The sequence below is a fragment of the Oncorhynchus mykiss genome, chromosome 29 (assembly GCF_057628025.1).
Source record: "Oncorhynchus mykiss isolate SJ-2025 chromosome 29, ASM5762802v1, whole genome shotgun sequence".
Taxonomy (NCBI): domain Eukaryota; kingdom Metazoa; phylum Chordata; class Actinopteri; order Salmoniformes; family Salmonidae; genus Oncorhynchus; species Oncorhynchus mykiss.
This window is the reverse complement of record NC_143050.1, coordinates 14913369-14932628: the sequence shown is the minus strand read 5'-3', so window position 1 is coordinate 14932628 and position 19260 is coordinate 14913369.

The following is a 19260-nucleotide window of genomic DNA, read 5'->3' as shown; positions in this document are numbered from 1 at the left end:
TCTTCCTCTAATTTACCCTACTCTCCCTCTCCATGGAAAACATTCACTTTTTTCTCCCTCCTATACCCACCACACACACACATACACACACACACACACACACATACACACGCGCAACACACCCACCACACACCCACACACCCACCCCCCCTCCTAGGCTAGCCTCACTCTCTTTTTTAGTGGAGTTTTTCTTCTTTCTTCCTGCTCCTAAAATGAAGTGGAGCATGTCGGGGGGGGGGGGGGGGGGGGGGGCAACAGTGTCAGGCACAAGGCCCCTAGAGAGAGGGAGACTGCAGGGAGAGGGAGGCAGGACAGAGTGAGGGACAGAGGGGGGAGGTAGAGGTGGAGAGAGTGGAAGAGATAGAAAGAGGAGGTAATAGAGCAAGAAAGGGGTGTGAGAGAGTAGGGAGGTAAAACAAAAGGGATAGGTTGGAGGGAGGGAGGCTGAGGGAGAGTAGGGAGGTAAAACAAAAGGGATAGGTTGGAGGGAGGGAGGCTGAGGGGGAGTAGGGAGGTAAAACAAAAGGGATAGGTTGGAGGGAGGGAGGCTGAGAGAGAGTAGGGAGGTAAAACAAAAGGGATAGGTTGGAGGGAGGGAGGCTGAGGGGGAGTAGGGAGGTAAAACAAAAGGGATAGGTTGGAGGGAGGGAGGCTGAGAGAGAGTAGGGAGGTAAAACAAAAGGGATAGGTTGGAGGGAGGGAGGCTGAGAGAGAGTAGGGAGGTAAAAAAAAAGGGATAGGTTGGAGGGAGGGAGGCTGAGTGAGAGAAGTGGTAATGCCAGTCAGAGTGAGTGTCAGGTGTTGCGTCTCAGGTGTGGATCTGTTCATTAGGGGTGCAGGGAAACTGGCCTCTGCAGCTCAACACAGACCTCACCCAGTCCTAAACGCCCAAGACATCCACACTCAAACACACCAATATAAAAAAATAAGATTCCTGTTTTGACCTCTTCAGAATTCAGACATAGTTAGAAAAAAGACTAATTTAGCATAAAGAAAATGGACAAGTAATGCTCTCACATAATCCCTTCTCTGATATTTAGAACTGTTAAACGATTGGTCAATAGTTCAATTTGATTTGACACATACATTAAATTAACTCAACAAATTCCACACATTTCAGAAAGGTTTAACTCAAACTGCTTGTTGCTAATCATTAACAGTACAGAATCAGAACTGAATCTAGAATCAGTGGATGGTGTGTGTGTGTGGTTTCATGAATGTGTGTTTGTGTGTGTATATGTGTGTGTTTCCTGTGGCAGGCGCTGCCTGAGCGGTCACTCTGCCCCTCAGGCTATGGTGTGTGTTTGGCAGTGAAAGGATTCTCCCCCAGGAGGAGGAGGAGGAGGAGGAGGAGGAGGGATGTGACCCTCCAACACCGTGAATACAGACAGGCCTCTACTAACACGCCAGACCTGCATTCTCAACGGTTACACTGCTATGTTTAGCTAGCAGTAATCATCAGCTGCTAAATTAGGCACTATGATTAGTTATTTACCTGAAGATGGAAAGGATGAACACTCCATATTTGGAGGGGTTCTGCAACAAATGAGTATGAAACAATGAATTCACCAAAGCAATGGCCCTCAGTGGAGCGGACAGGTGAGGATTGTTGTCAATGTAATGTAATGTAACGTAATATAATGTAATATAATATAATATATCATAATGTAATATAATATAATGCAGGGTAGACATATTATCTTACACTTTCCTCTCAAATGTACAAATATGTGCTCCCTGGTGATGTCATAGCCTTTGTAATGTCTATCGTGTGTACACCCCCCCAGTACACTGTCACACATATAAGCTGCTCCTTCCATCCACAGCCTGTCACACATGGGCAACCATAATAGACACTTTGTACTTTGACACAGTGGGATACGGGTGTTGTCTCCATGGACACTATCTCCATGGACACTGTCTCCATGAACATGGTCTCCGTGAACAACAATGGCTCTGCGTTGCTGTTTCAGTGGGATGGGGCAGTAGCCTCCCCAAACACACACTGTTTGCTCTCCACCAGATATCCTTCCTCTGTCATTGGGCGGCCAGGGGCTTTTTGTGACAGGCAAAGTAAAGGACACGCACAAAGACCCCCACTCCCTTCTTCCTGTCGAGAGCAGAGAGGCCCAGCTCCACTCCTGCCACTGGGATAGGAAGTATGGGAGAGCAGGGACAAGGTCGTCCTACAGTCCCCTATGGTCCTATGAGATCGATTGGCTGTATGGAGGGTTGAAGGACAGGACAGTGACACACCCCTCAGGACAGCTGGACTAGAACCTCAGGGCTGATGGGCATAGAGGACATGATATGTTATCATGTACACATGAGATGAAGCTACAGTAAACAAGGTGTCTTTATTTGTACTGATAATATCAGCTATTAATTAGATTGAGTGCAGCGTTTAGATTTGTATATAAAGTGTGGATATGGTCCTGGGTGTGGGCATGAAGCTATTGGTAGGGTTAGGGTTATGGCTAGGTTTAGGGTTGAGCCGGGGTGAGGACATGAACTTAGGGTTCGGGTTATGGCTAGGTTTAGGGTTGAGCCGGGGTGAGGACATGAACTTAGGGTTTGGGTTAGGGTTAGGTTTAGGGTTGAGCCGGGGAGAGGACATGAACTTAGGGTTTGGGTTAAGGTTAGGTTTAGGGTTGACTGGGGTGAGGACATGAACTTAAGGTTTGGGTTTGGGTTTGGGTTTGGTTTAGGGTTGAGCCGGGGTGAGGACATGAACATAGGGTTTGGGTTAAGGTTAGGTTTAGGGTTGAGCCGGGGTGAGGACATGAACTTAGTGTTTGGGTTTGGTTTAGGTTTAGGGTTGAGCCGGGGTGAGGACATGAACTTAGGGGTTGGGTTAAGGTTAGGTTTAGGGTTGAGCCGGGGTGAGGACATAAACTTAGGGTTCGGGTTAAGGTTTGGTTTAGGGTTGAGCTGGGGTGAGGTGAGGACATGAACTTAAGGTTTGGGTTAGGTTTAGGTTTAGGGTTGAGCCGGGGTGAGGACATAAACTTAGGGTTCGGGTTAAGGTTAGGTTTAGGGTTGAGCCGGGGAGAGGACATGAACTTAGGGTTTGGGTTAAGGTTAGGTTTAGGGATGACTGGGGTGAGGACATGAACTTAGGGTTGGGTTAGGTTTAGGTTTAGGGTTGAGCCGGGGTGAAGACATGAACTTAGGGTTGGGTTAGGTTTAGGGTTGAGCCGGGGTGAGGACATACACTTAGGGTTGGGTTAGGTTTAGGGTTGAGCCGGGGTGAGGAGATTAACTTAGGGTTGGGTTAGGTTTAGGGTTGAGCCGGGGTGAGGACATGAACTTAGGGTTTGGGTTAGGTTTAGGGTTGAGCCGGGGTGAGGACTTTAACTTAGGGTTCAGGTTAAGGTTTGGGTTAAGGTTAGGTTTAGGGTTGAGCCGGGGTGAGGACATGAACTTAAGGTTTCGGGTTAAGGTTAGGTTTAGGGTTGAGCCGGGGTGAGGACATGAACTTAGGGTTTGGGTTAAGGTTAGTTTTATGGTTGAGCCGGGGTGAGGACATGAAATTAAGGTTTGGGTTTGGTTTGGTTTAGGGTTGAGCCGTGGTGAGGACATGAACTTAGGGTTTGGGTTAAGGTTAGGTTTAGGGTTGAGCCGCGGTGAGGACATGAACTTAAGGTTTGGGTTTGGTTTAGGTTTAGGGTTGAGCCGGGGTGAGGACATGAACTTAGGGGTTGGGTTAAGGTTAGGTTTAGGGTTGAGCCGGGGTGAGGACATGAACTTAGGGTTCGGGTTAAGGTTAGGTTTAGGGTTGACTGGAGTGAGGACATGAACTTAGGGTTTGGGTTAAGGTTAGGTTTAGGGTTGAGCCGGGGTGAGGACATGAACTTAGGGTTGGGTTAGGTTTAGGGTTGAGCCGGGGTGAGGACATGAACTTAGGGTTGGGTTAGGTTTAGGTTTAGGGTTGAGCCAGGGTGAAGACATTAACTTAGGGTTTGGGTTAGGGTTAGCTTTAGGGTTGAGCCGGGGTGAGGACATGAACTTAGGGTTTGGGTTAGGTTTAGGGTTGACTGGGGTGAGGACATGAACTTAGGGTTTGGGTTAAGGTTTGGGTTAAGGTTTGGTTTAGGGTTGAGCCGGGGTGAGGACATGAACTTAAGGTTTGGGTTTGGTTTGGTTTAGGGTTGAGCCGGGGTGAGGACATGAACTTGAGGTTTGGGTTTGGTTTGGTTTAGGGTTGAGCCGGGGTGAGGACATGAACTTAGGGTTCGGGTTAAGGTTAGGTTTAGGGTTGAGCCGGGGTGAGAACATGAACTTAGGGTTTGGGTTTGGTTAGGTTTAGGGTTGAGCCGGGGTGAGGACATGAACTTAAGGTTTGGGTTTGGTTTGGTTTAGGGTTGAGCCGGGGTGAGGACATGAACTTAAGGTTTGGGTTTGGTTTGGTTTAGGGTTGAGCCGGGGTGAGGACATAAACTTAGGGTTCGGGTTAAGGTTTGGTTTAGGGTTGAGCTGGGGTGAGGTGAGGACATGAACTTAAGGTTTGGGTTAGGTTTAGGTTTAGGGTTGAGCCGGGGTGAGGACATAAACTTAGGGTTCGGGTTAAGGTTAGGTTTAGGGTTGAGCCGGGGAGAGGACATGAACTTAGGGTTTGGGTTAAGGTTAGGTTTAGGGATGACTGGGGTGAGGACATGAACTTAAGGTTTGGGTTAGGTTTAGGTTTAGGGTTGAGCCGGGGTGAAGACATGAACTTAGGGTTGGGTTAGGTTTAGGGTTGAGCCGGGGTGAGGACATACACTTAGGGTTGGGTTAGGTTTAGGGTTGAGCCGGGGTGAGGAGATTAACTTAGGGTTGGGTTAGGTTTAGGGTTGAGCCGGGGTGAGGATATGAACTTAGGGTTTGGGTTAGGTTTAGGGTTGAGCCGGGGTGAGGACTTTAACTTAGGGTTCGGGTTAAGGTTTGGGTTAAGTTTAGGTTTAGGGTTGAGCCGGGGTGAGGACATGAACTTAAGGTTTCGGGTTAAGGTTAGGTTTAGGGTTGAGCCGGGGTGAGGACATGAACTTAGGGTTTGGGTTAAGGTTAGGTTTAGGGTTGAGCCGGGGTGAGGACATGAACTTAAGGTTTGGGTTTGGTTTGGTTTAGGGTTGAGCCGTGGTGAGGACATAAACTTAGGGTTCGGGTTAAGGTTTGGTTTAGGGTTGAGCCGGGGTGAGGACATGAACTTCAGGTTTGGGTTAGGTTTAGGGTTGAGCCGAGGTGAGGACATGAACTTAGGGTTTGTGTTTGGTTAGGTTTAGGGTTGAGCCGGGGTGAGGACATAAACTTAGGGTTCGGGTTAAGGTTTGGTTTAGGGTTGAGCTGGGGTGAGGACATGAACTTAGGGTTGGGTTAGGTTTAGGGTTGACTAAGGTGAGGACATGAACTTAAGGTTTGGGTTAGGTTTAGGTTTAGGGTTGACTGGGGTGAAGACATTAACTTAGGGTTGGGTTAGGTTTAGGGTTGAGCCGGGATAAGGACATGAACTTAGGGTTTGGGTTAAGGTTTGGGTTAAGGTTTGGTTTAGGGTTGAGCCGGGGTGAGGACATAAAATTAGCGTTCGGGTTAAGGTTTGGTTTAGGGTTGAGCCGGGGTGAGGACATGAACTTAGGGTTGGGTTAAGTTTAGGGTTGAGCCGGGGTGAGGACATAAACTTAGGGTTCGGGTTAAGGTTAGGTTTAGGGTTGAGCCGGGGTGAGGACATGAACTTAGGGTTGGGTTAGGTTTTGGGTTGAGCCGGGGAGAGGACATGAACTTAGGGTTTGGGTTAGGGTTAGGTTTAGGGTTGAGCCGGGGAGAGGACATGAACTTAGGGTTTGGGTTAAGGTTATGTATAGGGTTGACTGGGTTGAGGACATGAACTTAGGGTTGGGTTAGGTTTAGGGTTGAGCCGGGGAGAGGACATGAACTTAGGGTTTGGGTTAAGGTTAGGTTTAGGGTTGACTGGGGTGAGGACAGGAACTTAAGGTTTGGGTTTGGGTTTGGGTTTGGTTTAGGGTTGAGCCGGGGTGAGTACATGCACATAGGGTTTGGGTTTGGTTTAGGTTTAGGGTTGAGCCGGGGTGAGGACATGAACTTAGGGTTTGGGTTAAGGTTAGGTTTAGGGTTGAGCCGGGGTGAGGACATGAACTCAGGGTTCGGGTTAAGGTTAGGTTTAGGGTTGACTGGGGTGAGGACATGAACTTAGGGTTTGGGTTAAGGTTAGGTTTAAGGTTGAGCCGGGGTGAGGACATGAACTTAGGGTTTGGGTTTGGTTTGGTTTAGGGTTGAGCCGGGGTGAGGACATAAACTTAGGGTTCGGGTTAAGGTTTAGTTTAGGGTTGAGCTGGGGTGAGGACATGAACTTAGGGTTGGGTTAGGTTTAGGGTTGAGCTGGGATGAAGACATAAACTTAGGGTTCGGGTTAAGGTTTGGTTTAGGGTTGACTGGTGTGAGGGCATGAACTTAAGGTTTGGGTTAGGTTTAGGTTTAGGGTTGACTGGGGTGAAGACATGAACTTAGGGTTTGGGTTAAGGTTAGGTTTAGGGTTGAGCCGGGGTGAGGACATGAACTTAGGGTTGGGTTAGGTTTAGGGTTGAGCCGGGGAGAGGACATGAACTTAGGGTTTGGGTTAGGGTTAGGTTTAAGGTTGAGCTGGGGAGAGGACATGAACTTAGGATTTGGGTTAAGGTTAGGTTTAGGGTTGACTGGGGTGAGGACATGAACTTGGGGTTTGGGTTAAGGTTAGGTTTAGGGTTGACTGGGGTGAGGACATGAACTTAAGGTTTGGGTTTGGGTTTGGGTTTGGTTTAGGGTTGAGCCGTTGGTGAGGACATGAACTTAATGTTTGGCTTTGGTTTGGTTTAGGGTTGAGCCGGGGTGAGGACATAAACTTAGGGTTCGGGTTAAGGTTTGGTTTAGGGTTGAGCCGGGGTGAGGACATGAACTTAGGGTTGGGTTAGGTTTAGGGTTGAGCTGGGGTGAAGACATGAACTTAGGGTTTGGGTTAAGGTTAGGTTTAGGGTTGCGCCGGGGTGAGGACATAAACTTAGGGTTCGGGTTAAGGTTAGGTTTAGGGTTGAGCCGGGGAGAGGACATGAACTTAGGGTTTGGGTTAAGGTTAGGTTCAGGGTTGACTGGGGTGAGGACATGAACTTAAGGTTTGGGTTAGGTTTAGGTTTAGGGTTGAGCCGGGGTGAAGACATGAACTTAGGGTTGGGTTAGGTTTAGGGTTGAGCCGGGGTGAGGACATGAACTTAGGGTTTGGGTTAGGTTTAGGGTTGAGCCGGGGTGAGGACTTTAACTTAGGGTTCGGGTTAAGGTTTGGGTTAAGGTTAGGTTTAGGGTTGAGCCGGGGTGAAGACATGAACTTAGGGTTCGGGTTAAGGTTAGGTTTAGGGTTGAGCCGGGGTGAGGACATGAACTTAGGGTTTGGGTTAAGGTTAGGTTTAGGGTTGAGCCGGGGTGAGGACATGAACTTAAGGTTTGGGTTTGGTTTGGTTTAGGGTTGAGCCGTGGTGAGGACATAAACTTAGGGTTCGGGTTAAGGTTTGGTTTAGGGTTGAGCCGGGGTGAGGACATGAACTTCAGGTTTGGGTTAGGTTTAGGGTTGAGCCGAGGTGAGGACATGAACTTAGGGTTTGGGTTAGGGATAGGTTTAGGGTTGTTAGGTTTAGGGTTGAGCCGGGGTGAGGAATTGAACTTAGGGTTAGGGTTAGGGATAACCATACCCTGACAATGATGCAATCTTATTGTCCCCCAATATGAAATCGTGTAGGGGACTGTGGATTGGCCTCCATCCGTTTGTACGTTATTCACACACGATATCTCAGACAGCCCTTGTCAGATTCTGACGAAACTTGGGTGAATGATGCGTCTTTCGATAGAGATCCAACATTTACAAAATAAAACGGATTGATCCGAGGCGGGAGCTATAGTAATTAAGTGAAATTTGTGAATCACACCAGAGAGGAAGAGGCGAAGTTAGAGGGATGTCTTGCTTCCCTTGTCTTCTCCAGCAGGTTACATTTTTTGATTTTTTTCCTGCTTTACCAAGCAAGGAATTTTGTATTTTCCTAATTGGCCAGAATGGTCCTACCTGATCTTGCCTCCACCCGACTGCCTTTTAGTTTGAGTACCAGTTTCTTTAGCTAACATTTCACTCCTTGTCATTGCCTTGGGCACATGAAGTGGAGTACAGCGAGTGGATTGGCTGAAGATACGGGTACGTTTTTTTCCTTCCATTGTTAGAGAGGCCACTTGAGTATCTCAAATCAAATCAAACTTTATTTGCCACATGCGCCGAATACAACAACTGTAGACTTTACCGTGAAATGCTTACTTACAAGCCCTTAACCAACAGTGCAGTTCAAAAAGAAGAAAATATTTACCAAGTAGGCTAAAATAAAAAGTAACACAATAAGAATAACAATAACGAGGCTTTATACCGGCGGCACTGGTACCTAGTCAGTGTGCAGGGGTACAGGCTAGTTGAGGTAATCTGTACATGTAGGTGGGGGCGAAGTGACTATGCAGGTCAATTGGGGGGGGGGGGGGGGGGTCAATGTAAATTGTACCGCTAGCAGAGAAAACAGTCTATAACTTGGGTGAATGGAGTCAGTATAATGGATAATCTATGTGGTCACACACGATAACTGACATTTGTTAGTCACACGCGATATCTCAATTGGCCAAGGGGCGGCGCTGCGTCATTCGTGGGGACGACATGTTTACTGTTGCCTTGTTTTCAATGGCTCCATACTTCAAGCACAATTATTGTCTTATTTTATTACGGATTTATAATGATAGGTTTAGTAGTAACTAAAAGTCTATAAATTACTAAAAAAAAACCTTGCCCTTAACAAAGAGAGAGAGAGAGAGAGTGGGGGGGGAGAGAGTGAGAGGAGCGAGAGACAGAGAGAGAAGGAGAGAGAGAGAGAGAGAGAGAGAGAGAAGGAGAGAGAGCTGTTGTATCGTTGTGGAGAGTATTGTATGTATTATGCTAAAGATGCTTAGTGACACACTTAGTGCTTAGTGACACACACTCACACGTTGATGACACATGTTGCAGGGACAGCTGCAGTGGGCCAGGGTCTCTCTGGCCCTGACAGCCTGCCTCACCATGGCAACATTTCCCACTGCGCAGGCCCTGCAGCTGTATCAGCCGCCTGCGCACTGCATGTTAACCAGGCCTGGAGCCCCTCTCTCTCTCTCTCTCTCTCTCTCTCTCTCTCTCTCTCTCTCTCTCTCTCTCTCGCTTTCACACTCACACACACACACACACACACACACACACACACACACACACACACACACACACACACACACACACACACACACACACACACACACACACACTCTGATGTGCATCTGAAAACAGACACACCATTTGCATACTCCAGGAACTTACAGTAAGTTTGGTATGATGAGAATGCTGCAGAGCTCACACACTATCTACAGAGATACACCTTGTATCTTCCAGTAGGTCCTATACTCATACATGTAGACATTAGCTTGACGTTAGCATGATGAGTTGTACTCTGTGTGTGTTGGTGAACATGCTCGGTGTAAAGAAGAGAGAAGGGTAAAGCAGGTGCATAAATTGACTCAAAGATTCTTGGCCTGCTGTGGCGTGTATTCATAGAAGCCAAGGGAAGTCAGACTTCCCAAGAAAAAAACATATAAATCATGTATCTTCCATCTCTCTGTGTTTGTATCTTGCTCTGTCTCAGTATGTGTAGCCCATCTATCTGATGCTGTCTGGTCAAAAAAGAGTATGACATTGTTTGCCACCCATAGCATTGAATGCAAGGGAAGCAAGCAAGCATTTGTGTGCCAAGCTGTGAATGGTCCTGGCACACCCCAAAAAAGAGTGTCAAGAGAAGCCAGTTTGGGTTTGGCTTCACTCCTATCATATCACATTGAGATAGATACGTCATTGACAGAAACAACTTGAATTGTTGCATCTCATTGTGTTGTTGTCCTCCGGTGGATAGCTAGCTAGCTAAAATCATCCCTAAATGAGCCATGGATGGAGACCGGGAGTTGGAATTGTGGTTTTACTTAATTCTCCGTATTGGTCAATGATTATAACGGTGATTCTGATCCAACCATAAATGATTGTGCACCTGGCCTGAGAGGATGGAAGTTTAATATGTAGCCCATGAAAGGAAGTTAGGCTAGTGAGCAAGCATTTTAGCAAGGTAGCCTAGGACAACAAAACTAAAAGCGTGTACTGTATGACAGGGTCATAGACCATTTCGTCAACATGAAAGAAAGGAGGATGGCATTGGTATTTCTCTACAAGTAGGATGGGTCAACATGTTTTTTCTACTTGCACACACAGACAGACAGACAGACAGACAGACAGACAGACAGACAGACAGACAGACAGACAGACAGACAGACAGACAGACAGACAGACAGACAGACAGACAGACAGACAGACAGACAGACAGACAGACAGACAGACAGACAGACAGACAGACAGACAGACAGACAGACAGACAGAAAGAAAGAAAGAAAGCAGTACCATGGACATCCACATCATTTTTAGCTGATAATTATTGGACTAAATAGTTTTTGGTATCTTTTAGTTGCTACTGTATTAGACTAGGTGTAGGTGTTTTAATGATGTTGAAATGTTGAAGTTGAAATGTTGCTGAAATAGTGGAGGGAGGCAGCTCCTGTCTTCTTTGCGACTTGTGGTAACTCTGTGGTTCTACATCAATAGTTGTTTAGTTGAGGTTGTTCTCCGGTTTTGTGATGAAACAAAGGTGTGGTCGAATTTATTCTGCTAAGTTTCCATCCAATTGGCGACAGATCTTGATGCGAATACACTAAATATACTAAATATAACTTAAGTTTTCATGTACCGAATTAAAATCTAAAGTTCATTGTGTTTCCATTGCATTTTCAACTCTACTGCCTTATAAAGCAAATGTGTCTACTCTGGTCTTGTCATGTGTACTCTAGCCAACAGCTTGCAGATACAGTCCGGGTAGGCTGTAGGGGTAGACTGTCGCGGTAGGCTGTCGAGGTAGGCCGTCCGGGTAGGCCGTCGGGGTAGGCCGTCGGGGTAGATTGTCAGGGTAGGCCGTCGGGGTAGGCTGTCCGGGTAGGCTGTCGGGGTAGGCTGTCGGGGTAGGCTGTCGGGGTAGGCCGTCGGGGTAGTCGTCCGGATAGGCCATCCGGGTAGGCTGTGGGGTAGGCTGTGCGGGTAGGCTAGCCTACATGATGAGATTATTATGGATAAGAGCGAGAATATTTGTCAAACTTTCACCACCCTGTGAAATTCATCATCATTTATTTCATTTGTAGCCTAATAAACTGCATTGTTTCCCAAGTCATAGTGGAAGGACCACACACCATATTATCGCATGACTCCAAGTTTACTTCGATTTGATGGTTTTTATATCAATATTTGCCCATAATTAATTTTACCGACACAAAAAAGATGTCGAATGAGCAAATGATCTATCGGCATTTCTAAAATGGTTTCCAACACAACTGTTGTGATTTTTTTTTTATATGGTATGACTTACTTGCATAAAAAGTGTGTATGGAAACGTGGTTTGTGTCTTCTTATTGTCTCGGCCTTAGGCCTTTATATCACAGTGGCAAGGCTTATGGACTGACAGGTAATAGAGCAATGCAATTATCACAACACATAGGTTGTAATATGGCTTTTTATTCTGGCTTGGCTTCCCCCAGCGACTGTTGGTATGTTGTTTTTTACTCTTTACCCATCAGTAAAATCTTTCCTTATCTTTTGGCACCTTTGTTAAGGTCACTATCAGAACATCTCATGGCTTTTTCAATTACAGTTTTTCTCAATCGCTTACAAGCAATTATTGGAAAAATGTTGTTGATGTAAAAACAGAGTCCAGAAGACACAGAACTCTGATCTTTTGCAAAACAGTAAATGTTTTTTTCAAAATGTAGCTGGCTTCTCAAAACATAAAAACATTCATCAAAACTATGTTCTACCTTCAAAATTGCAAAAGCATTAATCAAAAGAGCATGACTGCCGGCAACAAGATTAACGCAAACATACTTATCTCTTGAGTCCAAGAAGAAAACAGAACGCTAGTAGATCCCAGTAGATCAATACATTATCTTTGCAGTCCCTAAATCAAGAAGATCATCTAAGACCTCAGCCACCAGTCCCACAGTCTGTTCCCTCTGCTACCTTCTAGTAGACAAAGACGGCACAGGTGTATCAAAGCCGGGGCTGAGAGACTGAAACACAGCTTCTATATCCAGGCCATCAGACTGTTGAACAGCCATCACTATTGCATTCATTGTCTGTGTATTAAGTTTACAAACTATCATTTCAAGTTAATCAAAGTTTAATATATTCAACTTCTCAGATGCTTTCAGATTCAGTTTTCTAAATTCAGATTCAAAACCAGAGACAACATCCTGGCACTTTTGCAGTCAGGAAAGGTAGAAGACAACAGATGTGCAAATGTGGCGTGTTTAATATATTTTCCAATGAAATTCATTTTTTCCAATGAATTTGGCTGTAGCAATTGAACCGTTTTGGCTATGAGCTATTATGACCCCATTCCTAAAAGCTAAGACTTTCTATGATGATCTCAGGCTGTTTTAGAAGGGAGTGTCACAAAAACACTTTGTCCCCCATAAGAATATAGTTGAAAAGCCCTGTCATAGCCCTACTAACGATAGCCTTTCCACTCCCTATTGAAACTTGCTCTTGTGACTGACTGTGTTCAAAACAAGTATTGCGCATGGCACAAGACCGTGTTAGCCCACTTAAAATGTGTTTCAGATGATTTTGTGCACAATAGAAATGAATGGTAAATAATGTATTTTGTCATTTTGGAGTAATTTTTATTGAAAATAAGAATACAATATGTTTTAAACACTTCTACATGAATGTGGATGCTACCATGATTAAATATAATATTGAATGAATCCTGAATAATGATGAGTGAGAAAGTTACAGAGGCATAAATGTAATACCCCCCAAAAAACACAAACATCCCCTATTATTGTAATGGTGAAAGGTTAGCATGTCTCGGGGGTATGATATTTGTGTGTCTAACTTTCTCACTCATAATAGCTGATAGCCAAAACAGTTAAAATATTAGAGACAAATTCATAGGAAGAAAATGTAGTCAACATGCCACAATGGTTTCAGAAACAATGATTCAATCTGTTCTCCATTTCTTTTCCTGGCTGGAAAAGTACCAGGATGTTGTCTCTGGTTTTTAAATGTACATTTAGAGAACTGAATCTGAAAGCATCTGAGAAGTTGAATACATGAAACTTTGATTAACTTGAAATGATAGTTTGTAGGCCTACTGCACCATCTAATTGCAGGACGACAGTTCATTTAAATTCACCATGATGTTGTGGATATAACGTAACTTTTTTTGTGCATAATATTGCCGGCATCATTTCCTATGAGCGTATACAACTTCTGGACATCAGAAAAGCGATCATCTTTATTTGGATGAAGATGTCTACTGGGGATGGACTGCTCATTCCGGACAAGGTCCTCAACCCCAGGGCTCGAAAGAGGAAGAGACGGCGCAAGAGAGGCAAATGAGAATTCTTATTTTTGCCTGCACTACAGACGGCTATATCGGTCTGCTAATACAGGACTAGTAAAATTTGCGTGAGATATTTTTTTTCTTCATACACACACATACGCATACGCACACGCACACACACACACACACACACACACACACACACACACACACACACTGTATATATTATTATTATTATATAAAAAATAAATCAGATTTTTCAGGGGGTGCTGCAGACCCCTACTTCCCGCTGCTATGGCTGACCCTGAACACAGGGATCCCTCAGGGGTGCGTGGTTATTCCCCTCCTGTACTCCCTGTTCACTCACGACTGCATGGCCACGCACGATTCCAACACCATCATTGCGGTGGTTGGCCTGATCACCAACAACGATGAGACAGCCTACAGGTAGGAGGTCAGAGACCTGGCAGTGTGATGCCAGAACAACAACCTCTCCCCAATGTCAGCAAGACAAAGGAGCTGATAGTGGACTACAGGACACAGAGGGCCGAGCACGCACCCATCCACATTGACGGAGCTGTAGTGGAGCGGGTAGAGAGCTTCAAGTTCCTTGGTGTCCACATCACTAAGGAATTATCATTGTCCACACACACAAACACAGTTGTAAAGAAGGCATGACAACCCCTCTTTCTGCATATTGAAGGTCCCCTAGAACACAGTGGCCTCCATTATTCTTAAATGGAAGAAGTTTGGAACCACCAAGACTCTTCCGAGAGCTGGTCACTCTGATAGAGCTCCAGAGTTCCTCTGTGGAGATGGGAGACCTTCCAGAAAGACAACCATCTCTGCAGCACTCCACCAATCAGGCCTTTATGGTAAAGTGGCCAGACGGAAGCCACTCCTCAGTAAAGGCACATGACAGCCCGCTTGGAGTTTGCCGAAAGGCAACGGACTCTCAGACCATGAGAAACAAGATTCTCTGGTTTGATGAAACCAAGATTGAACTCTTCGGCCTGAATGTCAAGCATCACGTCTGGAGGAAACCTGGCACCATCCCTACTGTGAAGCATGGTGGTGGCAGCATCATGCTGTGGGGATGTTTTTCCGGTGCAGGGACTGTGAGACTAGTCAGGAACGAGGGAAAGATGAACGGAGCAAAGTATAGAGAGATCCTTGATGAAAGCGACGCTCCCCATCCAACCTGACAGAGCTTGAGAGGATCTGCAGAGAAGAATAAGAGAAACTCCCCAAATACAGGTGTGGCAAGCTTGGAATGTCATACCCAAGAAGAGTCAATGCTGTAATCACTACCAAAGGTGCTTCAACAAAGTACTGAGTAAAGGGTCTGAATACTTATGTAAATGTGATATTTTTGTTTTCTAATTTTTATACATTTGCACAAATTTCAAAAAATGGTTTTGCTTTGTCATTATGGGGTATTGTGTGTAGATTGATGAGGAAAAACATTAATTTAATCAATTTTAGAATAAGGCTGTAACGTAACAAAATGTGGAAAAAGTGAAGGGGCTGAATACTTTCCGAATGCACTGTATATTGCCAGGTTATCGTTACTCATTGTGTATTTTTTCCTCATGTTATCTTTCTATTATTTTTTCTCTCTGCATTGTTGGGAAGGGCCCGTAAGTAAACATTTCACTATTAGTTTTCTCTCTGCATTGTTGGGAAGGGCCCGTAAGTAAACATTTCACTATTAGTTTTCTCTCTGCATTGTTGGCAAGGGCCCATAAGTAAACATTTCACTATTAGTTTTCTCTCTGCATTGTTGGTAAGGGCCCGTAAGTAAGCATGTGACAAATACAATTGTATATTATTTTGTTCAGCTTATCTTAATGGTTAAGTAATATATGAATAATGTTTACATACTGCTATGTTCATCTCATATGTATATAATGTATTCTGTCCTACTGTATTTTAGTCAATGCCACTCAGACATTGCTCAATCTAATATTTATATATTTCTTAATTCCATTCTCCTACTTTTAAATGTGTGTGTATTGTGTGTATTGTTAGATACTACTGCACTGTTGGAGCTAGGAACACAAGCATTTCGCTACACCCGCAATAACATCTGCTAAATATGTGCATGTGACCAATACAATTTTATTTTATTTTATTTATCAGTAGTTTGCTTGATGAAATGATAAAGTTGTGACAATGAAAGAATGAACCAGTCATGTGGACATTTTAGATGGATGTAGAGTAGATGGCTGGAATTAGAAGGTGCCAATCTCTCCCAGTCATTTGGGATGAAAACCTACAGAGTTCTCCTATTACATGTAACAGGATCTATAAACAGGTGGAGTGGAATTTGGCTTGACTATGGCACTTTTGAGGCATATGCATACGACTGTCAAACTTAGATTTGGGGATGGACTATTCCTCTAAAACCCTCACCACTTCCACTGTCTCTATGAATACTGTAGTAGTAGTACTAATACCATACTTTCTACTCCTGCAAAAGCTGCTAGTAATGTGGTGACGTACTGTACTAGCACCACCATTAATCCTACCAATCGTAACAGAGCATATAATGAATATACAGTACCAGCGATATAGATTTACTTTCAAATTAACACACGCACAAATGTGCACACACACACACACACACACACACACACACACACACACACACACACACACACACACACACACACTGGGTCCCCTGGTTTGTCCCCCTGCCCACTTCCTCTGCAGCCTGTGGTGTTTCCGTTGGGGTGAGAGAGTGCCAGTCCCCCCCCCCCCCCCCCCCTCTGCTCCCTGGTGGGGTCCTGCCTCCCGGCATCTGTCAGGGCAGCTGTCTCCCTGCTCCGCTCTGCACCGCACCACACCGTGCCTCCACGCAGCACCGTGCTCACACACATTGCGCACATACATACACGCATGAACACACACGGGCATGCCAGACACACACACACACACACACACACACACACACACACACACACACACACACACACACACACACACACACACACACACACACACACACACACACACACACACACACACATACCTGCCACACATGCCTGCCACCTGCACACACACACACAAGCACACACACAAATAAATGCATTATCCACCGCCCCAACCACCAACACTCATTCACTCACAGGTAACAACATTATTGCTCAGGAAAATGAAAATAGAGAATGAGAACTTGGTGAAATAAGAGCACCAACATCCAGGCACTCAGGGGACCACAGAGTAGAAGCGAAGGAAAAGCCGAGAGGAGAGATCAAAGGGGGTGGGGTAGCCTGAGTCCAGGTGTGGTAGGAGCTACGGGGGAGTAAACATAGAGGTGCTGAGCTATACAGGTGCTGCTGAAAACTGATCCTGTGCCCGGGGAGATAGAGAATCCCAGCAGGGAGCGAGAGAGGCAGGCTGATCCATCCTGGAACATAGAGAGGTCTCTGGAAGAGGAGGAGAGCAGCGGGCCAGAGGCCGCCCATGATTGTAGTTCTGACTGTGAGTCTGGAGTCAACCCAGCACTGACAACCCCCACCCCCTTCACACTCTCTCTTCCCCTCTCTCTTGCTCTTATCCTCTCTTCCCCTCTCCCTCTCTCTGTCTCTCTCCCTCGATCTCATACAAACACACCAACACATGCACATGCACATACACACCACACACACACATGCACATACACACCAAAACATACTCTCACCTCCGCACTCTTTCTTCTCTGACACCCCTCACACATGTATACATCAGCACCGGCCCCCACCCCACCCCCGTCCTGGAGGTAGGGGTCCATCCAGAACGGATGCAGTTCTGATTAATTGGGCGCGACACGGGGAAGTGGGTCTGGAAACTACCTGGCAATTTCCTGCAGCCTGTCCCCCCACCCCATCCTACCCCCTCCGCTTTCAGCACGCAAGTCGGCAGGTGGGCTGCTGGGAGGAGGAGTGGCTGGCTTGCGGGCAGCGTTGATATTCTGCCTGCGTCCAGCTTGCCGGGCGCCCTACATTGCACTTGCTCCCTCTGGCAGTGCCTGGCTTCAGCTTGGCTTTGGGCTGAGCGCTGGAAACAGTGAGGCTCTGACAGGATCCATGGACACACAATGGAACGGACTGCTGTCCACCACCGCAACACACACACACGCACGCACGCACGCACGCACACACACACACACACACACACACACACACACACACACACACACACACACAGATATTTCAGTGTGCAGTAATGATGCAGAGGAAGAAGCATGTTCAGCTGGCTACTCTCACCTCTCACTGCTCTGGCCCCTGCACTGTGAGAGGGAGAAAGAGAGATAAGGAGTGGAGGAGGAAGAGATCCAGAAAGAGAGACCAGGAAGAAAGAGAGACCAGGAGGAAAGAGAGACCAGGAAGAAAGAGAGACCAGGAGGAAAGAGAGACCAGGAGGAAAGAGAGAAGTGAGGGAGGAAAGAGAGACCAGGAGGAAAGAGAGACCAGGAGGAAAGAGAGAAGTGAGGGAGGAAAGAGAGACCAGGAGGAAAGAGAGACCAGGAGGAAAGAGGGAAGTGAGGGAGGAAAGAGAGACCAGGAGGAAAGAGAGACCAGGAGGAAAGAGAGACCAGGACGAAAGAGAGAAGTGAGGGAGGAAAGAGAGACCAGGAGGAAAGAGAGACCAGGAGGAAAGAGAGAAGTGAGGGAGGAAAGAGAGACCAGGAGGAAAGAGGGAAGTGAGGGAGGAAAGAGAGACCAGGAGGAAAGAGAGAAGTGAGGGAGGGGGCCAGAGACGGACCCGGGAACGAAGTGAGATATACAGATATAGAGGGAGAAAGGGATGGCTGCTTTTATTTTAAACTGGCTGGATTACCCAGAAGAGGGAGGGAGGCTGTTTTAATGAAAGCATAGGAAGGGGCCAGCAGCTGGTGGTGTGCATTTGCCCTGGGAGGATAAGACCTTCTTGCTGGACTAGCCAGTCCCCCCCAACACCGCCTGTATAGACTGAGTTCCATTGTCCACTCTGCTGCCACCCGTCCTGGAGCGGGACCGACGCCGCGGGGGCCTGCCGGTGAGCCAGCACCAGAACCGGAGCATAACCAAGTTCCTCTCTCACAGTGCTAGCTGGAGCCTGTCTCTCTGGAGCCATGGAGCGGAGATGCCTGCCTGGCGCCAAACACCCTGTGCTTCTGTTGGGCGCTGTTCATTGTGTTGGATGGGGAAAAGAGAAACGAGGAACAAATAAAAGAGAGACGTCAACAGAATCATTGGACAATACGAATGAGAGAGATAGAGAGAGAGAGAAAACAGAGAGGGACAGGGCCAAAGCTACGGCAGAGAAAGGGGACACCGCATTCTCACAGAAAATGGCAGCCATTTTAAGAGGACAATGTGTAACCATACACCATCGCAATATAAAATAAAGTCCAATACAAAATAATTAGACTTTAATAAGTCATAATTTCTAGCTGCACACCTCAAAATATGTTTTAGAACATCTGAATTATGGCGTTCAAACCAAATCAGAGAAACATCCAAGACAAATACATGATCCACATAGAGTGCATGCTGAACAGCAATATGAAGAGTGTGTTTAGAATTGTTTCCCAATCTTTGGGTCGATAACCTCCGGGTGGTGGGTAAAGACTGGATCCTGAAGTGTTGAGCAAAACAAAACTAAACGTTGAGGAATCACAGGTTTGGCAACGGAGCCAGTTTTGTGTAACCTGGGTTCTCTCTGCCAACATAGAAGAGGCTCTTATAAAACCTTGACTCAAAAACCTGTGCTCAGGTAACTCATCCTATTCCCA